Below are 15,030 nucleotides of genomic sequence, written 5' to 3' on the forward strand. Positions count from 1 at the left end.
TCATTTTCTAATGGAAACTTTCTGCGACCCACCAGCCTAGGAAAGATTCCTTTAGTCTCTGCTCTCACAGAATTGTATTGCTTTGCTTCATATTCCTTAGTTCAATTTTGTAATTATATCCCTCTTATTTGGAATTATTTGATTAATGTCTGGCTGATAAGCTCTATGAATAAGGACTATATTAATTTACTAGGGGTACCACAAAATCAGTGGCTTAAACAACAGAAATGTACTGTCTCACTGTTCTGGAGGCTAGAAGTCTGAAATCAAGGTGTTGGCAGGGTTGGTTCCTTTTGAGGACTGTGAGGACTGTTCCAGGCCTTGCTCCTTGGCTTGTAGTTGGCCGTCTTCTCCGTGTCTCTTCAAATCATCTTCCCTCTCTGCATATCTGTCTGTTTCCACATTTCTCCTCTTTATAGGGATACCTGTCATCTTGGGTTAAGGCTCATCCTTATGACCTCATCTTAACTAATTACATATGCAATGACCCTATTTCCAAATAAGGTCACATTCTGATGGACTGAGGATTAGGACTTCACCATATAAATTTGGGGGGGAAGTAACTCAACCTATAACACGTACCATATCTGTTTTGTCCCCCAGTGTGTTTCCAGTACTAAGCAGTATCAGAGCCATCAATAAATAAATAGACAAATGGTTGCTTCTTAGCATTCATGTAGCCATCATTACCAGGAGCAGGGACTAGCTCCTTAACATGGCTGGGTTATTCCTGTATTATTTATTCTCTTCCATATTAACCATAATGTTTTATCCTTCTTCTAAAAAAAAAGAGTAGGGGTACATTAAAATAGAATTTTTTAGTACAACAATGTGTGACTGAGACCATTATCTGAATTCAAGGATGTGACTATAACAGAGAGGCTATCCCTTTGTGGAAACTCAATAAATTTTGATGGAAGAGAAACAGGGAAGGGAAATGGCAGAAACAGAGAAGAAACACCATTCCCAAAGGCTTTAAGGATTTGAAAACACAATCTGGAATATGAATAGAGAGTAGGACTGTTGTTCTCCATGCCTGAGACACCAAATGTGGCATATTGCATTTTCCAAAGATAATTGCAGTAGCTCCCGTCCCAACGCTCTTCGGCAGTGTGGTTTTGTCACTCCCCCACAAAAAAACAGAGTCTACCACTCTGCACCCTTGAATCTGAGCAGACCCTGGGACTCCTTTGAATGATAGAATACAGCCAAATCGACACTGTGCCAGTTTTGAGGGGAGCTTTCAACTGGCCCAGCAGTTTCCATTCTTTTCTCTTGGAAGTCAAACACCGTGGAAGAAGTGTGACTATCCTAAGACCACAGTGGTGTCAGAAGACCAGGCCATGTGGAGAGGCACATAGAAGAGGTGAGACCATGTGGAGAGAAAGAAGGAGGACAAGGAGCCCTGGGGGGACAGATCTGTGAGGGAAGAATCCTTCTTGGATCCCAGCCTAGATGAGCCTCGCAGTGGCTCCAGCCCCTGCTGCTATCTGAGTGCAACCTTGTGAGAGACCTTTGGTGAGAACTGCCCAGCTGAGCTTAGTCAGCTCTCAGGACTGTGAGAGATAATAATACATTGTTGTTTTCAGACATTCAGTTTTAGGGTTGTTTTCTACGCAGCAGAGTAACCAGAACCACCCAGTAAATGTTCTATAAATGCCAAGCGTATAGCAGGTGTGAAATGTCTTGCTGCTGTAGAATGGATAAATTTATCTCCAGGGTCCAAAGGGAATGAACATAAAGAACTCAGAGAAATTGATCTTAGGTGCAAGATGTGAAAAGTCCCCTCTTACATGTTTCTGTCTGAATGCTTTTTCTTGAAAGCCTCCACTGGAAGGCTTTCAAGGCACCATAGAGCTGACCTTAAATGTCAGGTCAGGCAACCAGCTCAGACCTCAGTAACCACGGAGGCTTTGGGGAGGGAGTTCCTGATACTGAGAACTAGAGGTGTGAAATAACTCCTTGGTTGGCAGCTGCGAGCTGAGAATTTTATTCCTAGAAAGTGTGAAGATTTGAAGAGAAGACATTTAGCCACTTCAGTTCAATAGCTTGTTAAAGTGTTACCTACTTCATTTCCCTGCACCCCCTGCCCCAAACCAAACCTCAGTCTGAATTATTTGACTAAATACAATGTTTTTATACAACTAATCTGAGTGGTGAACAAACTTTAGTTGGAAATTGACTACTGGCAAATTAATCAACTTCTAATTGCCTTAATTTTCACTTGTTTAAGAGACTAGGGTGATAAGAGAGATAGTTATTTCTTTATTGATCAACTTTGCATAGGATTAAAAGAGCTTTATGCATCAAAACAAACTCTTACTTGCAAAATAAGCAAATCTCAGATCTTTAAAAAAATTAAAAAACACTTCTCACACTTTAATGCATAGTTGTCCAAGTACAGGAAAAGTCTTTATGTTGAAGTTCTCAAAAGCATAATTCTGATGCTTACATGTGCATAGGCACATATACACCTACACTTTTGTTGTACCTTACTCATATACGGTGCATGCACACACACACACACACACACACACAAAGGAATACACACATACACATCTTCTCAGAGGTTAGACCTCAGCTTTTCCAGCGATACATTATCCAATTTCAATCTCTTTTATTTGTTTTAAAAATTAAACCAACGTGCTTATTTGCATTCAAGAGCCACGTAAGTTATACTATTTATTTCCACTCTGGGTAGTTTTCAAAGAAGTGCACCAAACTTGTATTTATAAGATTATCTTCTGAGAAGGGTAGAATAGCTTATAACTTCCCACGCATACATTTTTGCTTTTTCAAAATTGTTAGACTGAGCATAAGCTAGACAACTGAAACAATAGTTATTTATAATCAAAGTCTCATTGTCAGCCAGGCCATTTTATTATTGTTGTTTGCATCTTAGAAATCATCAATGTGCAAGTGTCTAATCTAGGAAAATATTTAGAATTGTCTTGTGTTTCTTCAGTACAAATACATAACCCTTTAGTCTTTTTTAGACCAGTGGAGTACTGAGGCCCAATAGAAGGAATTTTGTCATACCACACTTGAAAAACAAACACTAAGCTTATTTCAAAGAAATGATGAGTATTAGTGGGCAAAGGAATACAGCTTTCATAAGCAGATATTCTGTAAATTTCCATGTACATGTTTTTATGACTGAATACCTTTCTAACTAGACAACTTAAAGAAGTTCTTAAACCATTTTCTATTTTAACTCATCATCCTTGGGATATAGTCAGTAAAATGACCAAAGGAGAGTTACAAAGAGACCAGTAAAGTCTGACTTTGAATCTAAACTAACCAGTTTATGTAGACTCCACTTATACAAGGAATGCTCAGTTGGTAACAAAGATACTCAATATTTCAGAGAGCAAACCCAAAAGTGACCAATCATAGGAGCTTAAAATTCTGATGTAAAGCATTATGTGATACTGAATTTCTCATTTCTCTCTCTGCTGAAGGCATTCAGAAGAGTAGCAAGGAATGTGGTTTTTAGAGAGGAACTATACAGGGGAAATATTTTTTGGACCACTTGCATAGAGAAGATATTCTCTTTACTATAAACAATATATTGGCGAAAGAATATTTCTATCAGTCAGAATGCAATTGTCATTGCAGCACATTCTTGGCACTTTTAGACACTCTCTGTCTCATGTTGCCAAGCTTTAGAAAGACTCTGTCTTCATACTTGACAAATATTGTGATTCCCAACTCAAAGGAGTATAAGGAGTAACCGAGAAGAACTACTATAGAAATACTAGACATTAAAATAGACCAATCTGGGAGAGCTTCCTTCTAAGGTTGTCAGGTGGTACTCAACCACATTTCCTTACATTCCAGAGCTCTGTAAACTAACCTGGGCTCCACCATGCATTCTAAATGACTGTATGCCTAGGCAGACTCCTTTTAAACTTGGCATTGTCTACATAAATAAGCTATATTGGAATTGGGGGTCAAGGAGAAGACTCATGACTTAGCTGCTTAAAATCAAACCTTTCTTTAGAGGCTCCCAACCGGTTACAGAAAATGGACTTCCTTAAGGACTTAGGTGTTCCTAAAGAGAGTGAAAGTCAAAGGGTGGTCTGGTCTGAGAATGTGACAGTGCAGTACAGTTCAGCATCCCCAGGCCTCTGGGAGGAGAATGGGATGCCTTGTGCAGATATGATGCTCTGTAGCTTCATCATTTCCATCAAGAAACAGATCTGACGGCTGCAGACCTGAACAAACAGGAATTATTATCCCTTCTCTATTAAGCATGCTTCTCATTCTGACTATTTGGTAACTCTACCAAGTTTATCCAAAAGAAGTAAAAGAAATTTACTTGAATTCTGGAAAATTTTTCTTGGTTTGGCACTTGTTAACTTTATATTGGACTTGGTTTAATAGGATAGTAGAGGTGAGGCCATGAGCTTTGACGTCAGATAGATTAAGGTTTGAATCTCAGCTGTGCCCTATTTGTAAAATATGGATAATAACATTTTCCCTAAAGTAACATGCTTTGGATTGAACGTGATAATTTACAGAGGGCTTAGCATATCCTAAGTCAATCAAGTATTACAGTTGTTGATTTTCATTGCCATTATCATTATTGTAGACTTGTAAAGTTCTTCTATGAGAAGAAAATAGTTCTGTGGTGTCAACGATACCAAATTATCTATGAAAACATAGAACAATTTCAGTAGGAAGTGAAATTATTCAAAAATAATCTATAACATTTTCCAGAAGTAGAAAAAGTCAATTATATTGTTTTCTAATTATAAGGTTAATATATGCTTGTGGTAAAATGTAGAATGACAAAAAGTTAATATGGTAGAAAGCAAACCCTTCTCGTAATTTTATACCTCCATGATTTGGGGTTATTCTTTCAGATTTACTTAAATGTATACTCACATATATAGATACAGGCATGTAAATATGTATTTTTAATCTTCACCTGATTCAATTTAGTTCAACAATATGAGCTAGAGATTTTTATACAGAGAACTCATTATTCTTAAATTCTACACAGTGTTCCATTACTTTAATAAACTATAATTTTAAACATTATAATGCTGGACATTAAGACTGTTTCAAATTTCTAGCAATCACAAATAAATAGATGCTACATGCTAGAGAATGGTTGCCAATTTTTCTAATCTTTAAACAGAATTAGTAAAGGATTTTTAGCTGGGTTGGTATTATAATTCTTTTTATATTAATAATGAACAGATAGCATTTAAAACATCTTAAAGCCACTTAAATGCTAGTACATATCTTAAAGGCCAGAGTGTTCTTTGCCCACATCACAGCAAAAGTTTAAGCACATATTTGCAGGATATATCTTGAAAGAGAGAAATGTGTCAAAATGAGATATTTCAATGACATTTACCATCAGATGAAGTAGACATGACAGTGGATGTAGGAAAAATGGAAGCACTCAAGGCATATATTTTTGGAATTTAAGGCAAAAAAGTGACTCTAGTCAGTCTTCATGATACTCATAAGATGAATATGGTATGAGAAGGTTGCAAGGAAAAATGAATTCTATTTTGATAGGTGGCTTTGTTTTCTTTTAATTCTCACAAATAGTGAAATACATTTCAGAATGCATGAGAAATATTACAAAATAGACAAGTTATCAGAATTTGAATGTAGATTAATATTGTGCCAGTTTTCTTTAAAAAAAAAAAACATGATTTCAAAATTTATAAACCAACAAACCTGATTCTGATCACAAAGAAAAAGTCACAAGTAGCTTATTTACTGCTAGGCTTGTGAGTGTACAGAAAAGACACCAGTACCCACTAGATACCCATGGAGATCCACTCTGAACAAATAATATCTTATTAACAGTCTGATTTTCAAGTTGTTTTTCCCAACTTGCAAATGATATGAATTTCATCAACATAGTCTAGCAGAAAAATCAGCTAAAAATTTTGACAAAATCATTCTTGCTCTGGCTGTGGGTAAGATGATGTGTGAATTACCAGTTTTTTAAAATTCTTTAGAAGAATGTCTCTAAGGTCATTCCTTAATGGTTTTTCTTTATAAGATTTTATCAGTTGCTTTGGTGAACTTTATGTTTTTCAGATGACTCAGCACTAGGGAGGACAAATGAGTACAGAATCAAAACCTTTTCAGACTAATATGAAACATTAATAGAAATTTTAAAAATCACAAACTTGAAATCTTACAGAGTTTTCTATTGTGACCAGAGTCATTTTGCTGCCATCATGCAGGCACATTCAATGAATGAAACAGTTCCTTCCAGATATTGCACATAATTTGAAATAACTGGACTGAAGTTTTAAACCCATCAAAAATAGACTGTTCAACTCTGGGCAAATTAATTGTTTATCTTGGAAAAAAGATTAAATTTTTACTGATACTGTTTATATAAAGGTAAAGTAAGATACTCTCCATTCTTCTTCATTTTTCCTCTCCCTCATTCCTATCATGAAGTATGTATTCATGAAAAACCAGCTAGATGCTATAGGAATTTTTAAAAAGTAAGTTTTAAAAGTGTCCTACCATCAAAAGGTTTATAATTACATAATTGTGGTCATGTGGTATAGTATACAGGTAAAGACCTCAGGATAAAAAAAAAATTCAGGCTCAAATTTCTATTTTTCCATTCCTAACTGAGACCTTTTAGGCAAGTTACTGAAACCTTTTGAGCCCCCTTTCCATCATCTGTGAAATGGAGACAGTAATGTGTATTCCATAATGTTGTTACGAGAATTAAATACAATAATATAGGGAATCATGAGTAGTAAGTATTTAGTAAAGGGTAACTATTTACACAAGAGATTTGGATAAAAATATTCATAATAAAAAGGAGTGAACAATGAGAAAGTTGAGCTTGAAGTATTGTTGGTGCTAAGAGTGATTATTTTTAGTTGATTAATCTCTGCTCTTATCTTTTATTTACAACTTTATATCATGGAAACTTTCAAACATATACATAAATAGACAAGCAGCACAATAAACCCTTATGTACCCCTTATATGCCTTCAAGAATTATCAACATGTTTTGCTCATAAGTAATTATTCTTGCTTTTCTTACTTTGCTTATATTATCATTATTTTCTCCTCTAAATACTATTGTGCCTTTAATTCCTTCTTTAATCCCAAAACTACTTTGGAGAGACAGAATAGCAAAGTGGTTACACACACACACACACACACACACACACACACACACACACATTGTAATTAGGCTGCTAAGTTTAAATCCCTCATATATAAGTTACTAGCTGAGTAACTGGGCTCATGTTATATAATCTCTCTCTTGTTATAAGCTTATTCACTTGTGAAATGGTAACAATAGCAGTATCTATAAAGATTTTGTGCAGATTAAATGAGCTGGTTAAGGCAAATCTCAGCACTCTGAAAGTATGTAGTAAACATTCAGTAAATGTGAGCTATTATTATTCTAATTTCAAGTTATTTGAATTGATTTGTTTATGCTGGTGTTATTAATTTGTAGCTTTATGACATTGATTATGGAGAATGTTGACTGTAATATTACTTGGTTCTTGATTTGTTGCCTGAAATTATGGTTCTGGAATAATACAAGGCAATGTTTTGCAAATATTCAGTGGATCCTTAAAAGAGGGTCTATTCTGAGTTTGTAGCTAGAGAAATTCAATATATAACTATAAATCAACCTAATTAATTGTTTTATTTCTCTATTTTCAAATTATTTATGGACTATTTGATCTTTTAAAAATTGAAAGGCCTTTTGAAGTGTCCTCCTAATATCATGCTTCATATACCTCTTGACATCTGTTTTCTTTTTTCACCTAATCAACTAACGTACCTCAAGGGTGAAAACAGTATCCCCAGTTGTATCCCCAGTTCTTATCTCCTGCCTGGAACTAGGTAAATGTCTCAGGGATTTCCCAATGCCATTCCACTAATCTGTAGTCTGCCTTTTCACTTTCTTTCCCCTGCCTGAAAGCTACTCACCCTTAAAGTCTTAAATTCCCTGACTCCCTCATAGATTAGGTCTTGTTTTTATGTGTTCCTCATTGAATCCTGTGCTTTTCCTTCCCCCACTTATTATCCAATTGCAATTTTATAGTTATTTGTTTGATTACTTGTTGAAGTCTAGATACCTCCAGATTGTAAGCTCATGAATGACGGGGCATTGTCTGCTTTGTTCACCCCTCTATGCTAAGCACTCTGCACAGAGTGGCCACAGACGTTTAGGACCCTGGCTTCAAAGCTGAGTGCCAGAGTCAGAATTCTGCAGTTCAAATATTAGCTTTAGCACTTACTAGCTGTGTGACTTAGGCACTTAGGCACTTAGCTTTCTGGCTTTAGTTTTCTTTTCTATAAAGTTGGGATGATTAATAGTACCTACCTTATAGAATAGGTATAATAAGGTATAGTACCTACCTTATAGAATCATTATGAGGGTTAAAAGAGATGCATTTGTAAAACAGAGTGTTGGCAGCTATGTGCCAAGCATGTTTCTAGGTACCAAGGATATGGCTGTAAACAAGACAGATGAGATCCTTGCTCTCATAAATTTATATTACCAGGAGAGGGTGAACAAAGGGGAAAAAAAGAAACAAGTTCACAAGAGAAGTTAAGAAGTGGTAAGTGAAACTGAAAAGAAAAAGAGGATGAAGAAGAAGAAAAAGGTTAATGTGTGAAGAGTAAGTGGGTTCAAGTAGGTGGTAATGCACACTGAGTGTTCAACATGGCCTCTCTGTAGACCTAATCCTCAAGCCGATATTTGAACGGCAAAAAGGAACTATCCATCCATGTGAAAAACTGAGGGGAGAATGCTCTGGTGAGAGGGTTCAGTAAGCTTCTGCCATAGGAATGAGCTTTGGTTGCCTGGGGACAGCAAGAAAGCCAGCGTAGCTAGAGTATAAAAGCAAGAGGGAAATTATAGGCAATTTTGTATTATAGGCAATAAAGTGGAAGAGAGAAGAGGGGCTAGAAGGTAATTCAAATCCTGACTGACACATAGTAAACACTCAATAAATGTTAGTTGCTAGTAGTGTCATGGTTTTAGTTTTAGTTATTGGAAATAATAAATAGTTTTGAATGAATAAATCAATGTTTGAATAGAAATGAATATGATTGCTCTCAGGGAGGATGAAAATACTGGGGCTTAGGAAGATTGAGAAACTTATCAAGGTCCATTTATCCTTTGCCTACTGCAAACATGCAGCAGGAGTTAGGGATAAAAAGATAAACCTAATTTTGTTTTGAGGAAACCACAATGAGTTGTAATATGAAGACAGAGAAGCCACATGTTTTGAAGGAAGTACAGTTAAAATATCATGTTCATTGAGTGGAAGCAGAACATTTTGTTCATCAGTGGGGTTGACTGTAACCATTTGCAGTGGAAATTTGTTGGTGTAACCTGATTAGTATAGTTTTCATTTCTTTTTTGTTGGGCAAAATACCCTGCTTTTCTGCTGGAAGAATTCTCTTCCTCACTTTTTATTTTTATTTTATTATTATTTTTTAACATCTTTATTGGAGTATAATTGCTTTACAATAGTGTGTTAGTTTCTGCTTTATAACAAAGTGAATCAGCTATACATATACATATATCCCCATATCTCTTCCCTCTTGTGTCTCCCTCCCTCCCACCCTCCCTATCCCACCCCTCTAGGTGGTCACAAAGCACCGAGCTGATCTCCCTGTGCTATGCAGCTGCTTCCCACTAGCTCTCTGTTTTACATTTGGTAGTGTATATATGTCCATGTCACTCTCTCATTTTGTCCCAGCTTACCCTTCCCCCTCCCCATATCCTGAAGTCCATTCTCTAGTAGGTCTGCGTCTTTATTCCAGGAATAAAGACGCAGACCTACTCTTCCTCACTTTTAATGCTTGTTACTTTAGTGGAATAGCATTTGACTCAGGTCAGGCCATTTCCAACATTTGCATTCTTCATTGACAAGGTCAGAGAAGATCAAAAGATACAAGTTTGTTTAATTATAAGCCAATTCTAAATCTTTGGATGAAACTACATGAGAAGTGTCCTCTTTTTCCACTGGATATGCTATAACCCTGAAGTTGGCAGCTACTTTGTAGCCTCAAAGGGAGCTCCAGCTTAAAATGGAGGCAGGAAAGAAGTCAGGGCCTAAAGAGAGAGAACAACCACTGAAGATATTGTTGAGCACCTAGATCCCACCAGCCTGAATACTCCTACACTTTTTAAAAATTTAATTTAATTTATTTATTTATTTATGGCTGTGTTTGGTCTTCGTTTCTGTGCGAGGGCTTTCTCTAGTTGCGGCAAGCGGGGGCCACTCTTCATCGCGGTGCGCGGGCCTCTCACTATCGCGGCCTCTCTTGTTGCGGAGCACAGGCTCCAGACGCGCAGGCTCAGTAATTGTGGCTCACGGGCCCAGTTGCTCCACGGCATGTGGGATCTTCCCAGACCAGGGCTCGAACCCGTGTCTCCTGCACTGGCAGGCAGATTCTCAACCACTGTGCCACCAGGGAAGCCCACTCCTACACTTTTAAATTACTGATACAACAAACTCCTTTTATGCTTAAGCCCATTTGAGTTAGCTCTTCTGTCACTTTCAAAGAACACGTCTTAATTGGAAGAGAGATTTTATAAAATGGATGATACTTGGACAAAGACTAGGGAAATGCAAAAGTACCTAAATAATATTAAATGCTAAATAAATGTAAGGTGGCTTTTTATATAACCTGCCAGACTTGGCTTTAATATATGTTTCGGAAAGTTTGTTTGTTTTCTTGACACAAGAGGTATGAGGGGCTGCTGCCTTCTGTATATTGAATAAACCCTTCTATCCTTTTCCCTTAAGTGCTTTTCCTTGATACATCCCTCAGCTTCCCCCAATCACTTGAAAAATACAAAATAGATCATGTCAAAGAAAAAACTTCACCAAACTTAAACAGGCAAGGGCAGCTTTTTTGAAGGCGATTACAGTAGGGGAGAGAGGCCAGAACTGAGTCTGAAATCAACTTTACCGAAGCAAAGGACCAGAGAGTTTTTAAGAGCTGGGGAAGGCGGTGGGTGAGGGAGAGATGGGGGCTAGTTATAGGCCATCTGGTTTTGCTAACTGGTCTTACCAGGAGGAAAAGTAAACTTTCTTGTATCTGCGTGACAAGAAGTAGTTTTACAACTTGGAACAAGTGGTACACCAAAGTTGGGCTCCTGCCCTACCATGCAAACTAGGAGACAGGGGTGCTATCTCCCTGAAAATTTTCATCTCAAAGGCTCTCAAGTCTTTGAGAAAGACAGTCTCAAGTGGCAAGAGGCTTTTAAAAAGACTTGTATCTGGAAGGAGCAGAGAAAGAATTTCTAATTACAACTTTTCTTTAAAAAAAATTCTTCAAGAAAAGGGAGGTCAGTGCCTAGAGTCAAGAAGAGAAAAAGCCTGTCTGAGTTGGATGAAGCTGAGGGGAATGTTAAGGCCATCTTTGTCAACCAATAAAAGATGCACCTAACATTTCCCCCAGGTACAGTGTTTGTGTGCGCAGCGAAAGAAGGCACGTACATGGCTCTAGCATCTTTCTGGATTTGCTCAGTTGTAAAGCTATTTAAAGTGGACCCTGTTCTCTGGGAACATAAACTCAGCCCCACTCTGGCTGAGACTATTTCAAGATCACACTGGTGACAAAGCTTGTCCTTTGTGAATGGAAATTCCCAAACAATCCCCAACTGTAACATTGGAAAAGTAACTGTTGTGCATGGTTTCTGCAAGGACAAGAAAATGTATATATAAAACACTAGACATAGTAACTTACACCTAATAGATACTCAAAAAATTTATATTTGTTACTTAGTATTACTCACTTTAAAAGGTGCATTTTGAATTAAAGAATATAAAAGATCTGAATGATTATTGAAGCAGAGGTTGTATATTGGGGGTCCTTGGGCTGAATTTTGCCTACAGCCACATTTTGTTTGATCTGTATAGTGATTTGCTTATTATATGCATGCATGTTTATTTGTTGTTGTACATTTAGATTAGTTTAAAATATTTTTAAATTGGAGATTATATACAAATATCCAAATTGAACTCTTCCCTTATTGATGGATATTTCAGTTGTTTCCAAATTTTTGCTAATATAAACAGTGCTTGATCATGCCTTCTATTAAGAACCAATCAGTGTCTCTAGAGTAGATTCTGTGATGTCAAACTGTTAGATCATGGGAGATAGGCATTTAACATTATAACAGATGTGACCATTGCCTCCAAAGTGCTGGACTAATCTACAGTCTACCAGCATGTGTGGTAGGACGTATTTCCTCCTAGCTCCTCATATGCTTCATAGTGTTTTCTCCAATTAAATAAATTAAAATTGTATTTTGTTATTTTGTACTCTCTTGAAGATTTGTGAGGTGTACCTCTTTTCTTACACTTTTTGGTGGTTTGTGTCTCCTTTTTCTATGAATTCCCTGGACTGATTCTTTGATAACCTTTGTGTAGAGAAGGCTCAAAACTTTGGAAGTACTCTCCGCCTGTGAAATAGTCCTCTTCCTCCCACATAGATTCTCTCTATTATAGTCCTCATTAATGATTCACATCATTGTTTTAATCAGTTCCTTCTCTAGATCCACAAGGTGGAATTTGTTTAATCCTTAACACGTTTATCAGATAACTTTCATGAATGTCAGATGATTACCTGGCAGCACAAAAATGCCAAAGGAGTTAGTGCATTTAAAGTGCTAGAAATGGACTGGGAGAGGTGGGGGTGTATAGAAAACAACCTTTGCTATCTTTTCAGTTTTTAGGAGAATAACTCTGATGCATAGTAAATGTTTGTTCAATAAATGAATATGGTACAGCTTTGGATAATGGATTATTATAAATGTAATCAGGTCACATTCTTGTATGCCTCTAATCAAATTTGCCCTTTATGACAATGAGCTGATTCCAGGGTCCTGCTTGCTCTCATTATGTTAATCCTCTAGGAGAGCATGTATTTGCTGTAGCACTTCAAAGTGTTTTTGTAAGCTTTTTCCTTGGTCACCCTTAATACCTTGGCTGATGAGATGGGCAGGGGTGGTGGGGATGGGGGGCTTTGCTTCCCTGCTTTTAGTTTGTTTGTTTGTTTTCCTCACCCATTCCCAAGCCAAGCCAGTTATTTCCCTTTACCCATTTTGCACTTTCCTATTCAAAGAGAAGAGAGGGAAAAAATAGAATATTGAGTTGTCAGCAAACACTGTGTCTTAAATAATTGAATAACAAGCACTATTATCCCAAAATACCTCCAAAAAATATGTGCAGCAGATAAGGAAAAAAACAAAAATCTCTGCCTTCTTAAGGGGAAACTGGGTGACAGCCTGAGACCTTACATTCATAACAATGTACAAAACAATATGTCTACATTCATGCTTTGTACATGTGCATTTAACACACATTGCTGGTGCAAAATAGATCATCATTTTGGAGATGTCTTAACCATCTGCATTAAACTAATAGGTCTGAAGAATGTATGTGAGTGTAGAATGGATTTGTCAGTCTCCCAGCCCCATCCCAGGATTTGATCTTTTTCATTATTTATTCAATTGTAGCCTAAATCAACTTACAAAATGACTGAAAGAAACAACCTATCCTTGAGTCAATAACCCTGGTTTACGTGAGAATTTTGTTTACAGTGGGTTATTGAAATGCTTTGTTCAGCCCTATTTTAAATAACTTTCTGCCACTTCTCCTGGGAAAGCATGCCAGTTTAAAGACTTACCTATTAGGAAAACCTTGCTGATATTCAGCCCAACTCAACAATTTCTGTTTTTCTCTAATTGCCCCTTCTCTCTCTTGGGCTCCTTTGAGACCCACAGTGAAAGCACCACTCCTGATTGCCCTGCTGGCTTTCAATTTCCAGAACTTGGTCTGCATATCTTCATTTGAAAAGCCACTCAGTCACTTCTTGAAATAAATCATTTTCCTTTCCTCATGACATATCTTCACATATATCATAGTCTTTGACCTCTCATGTTTAGAATTACAGGATGGTAGAGCAGGAAAGCCCCTTCTTTAAGTCTTACTTCCAGAATTCCCCTTCTCTATTTGCAAATGAGAAAAATATAATCCAGGTATGTTAAATGACTTATCTAGGCATGTGAGTAGCTGGTGATAGAAGAAGAGCAGGGGCTCAAGCTTGAAATCCTGAGATAGAAACACAAAATGGCCATAGGGTTAGAGCAAGTAATATAAATAAGAGAGTGGGCTGGGTGTATGACAGTGGAGTGTGTCTGTAGAGGACAGGTTGGGGGGCAGTGGTGATCTGGAGAGGCATGCCCTTTGGAAAGGAGGCAGCTGCTAGTCAGTATCACCATTGCCAAATATTATAGGCCTACAAGAAACATCTGAATTCTGGATTTTTGTGTGAAATATGCTGGTTTTAAAAATAATTTCAACCAATTAAGATTATTTTAAAATTCTCTGCAAACAAGCTGAACCATGTTTTAATCCAGCCTGCAGGGCAGTAGTTTATAAATGGTACTATAGAATCTCATGGAATTGCTTCTACATTTGCAGAATGATGTTAAGAACTGTAAGTGTCCTGATAGTTATGAAATCCACCCTTCTTGGTTTATGGATATGGAAGCTAAAGAAAAGGGGAAGAATATGACAGCTTGAGTTATTGATCATCCACACCTAGTCATGGCCTCATAGTGATGAAGTAGACTTCCCTCCCCCTTCAATTTAAGCTTGGTTTGTACTTTGCTTTGGCCAGTTATTTGGCAGATAGACATGACACCAGGACTTGAAATGCACTTGCATGGTTGAACTTGCCCTTTTGCATTCCTGCCTTTGGCCATGGGTAGGACATGCCTTAGGTAATGCCTGCCCAAGAAGGATGAGTGACATGTGGAGCAGACCTGGACTCAGATGATAGCTTGGAGCCAAGCCCAGGTGAGGTCAGCCAAGATCAGCCAAACCCCAGCCAACCTGCAGGTTCTTAAGTAAGAAATAAATGCTTGTTGTTTTAATCCATTGAAAGTGTGTGGCTTTTTTTAATCACAAAGTAATAGCTAACTAATAGAAAGAGACTTTCTCAAGATTACACAGTAAGTAGATGGCAGAATCAGAA

Source organism: Eubalaena glacialis, chromosome 4 (genome assembly GCF_028564815.1).
Source record: "Eubalaena glacialis isolate mEubGla1 chromosome 4, mEubGla1.1.hap2.+ XY, whole genome shotgun sequence".
Lineage (NCBI taxonomy): Eukaryota > Metazoa > Chordata > Mammalia > Artiodactyla > Balaenidae > Eubalaena > Eubalaena glacialis.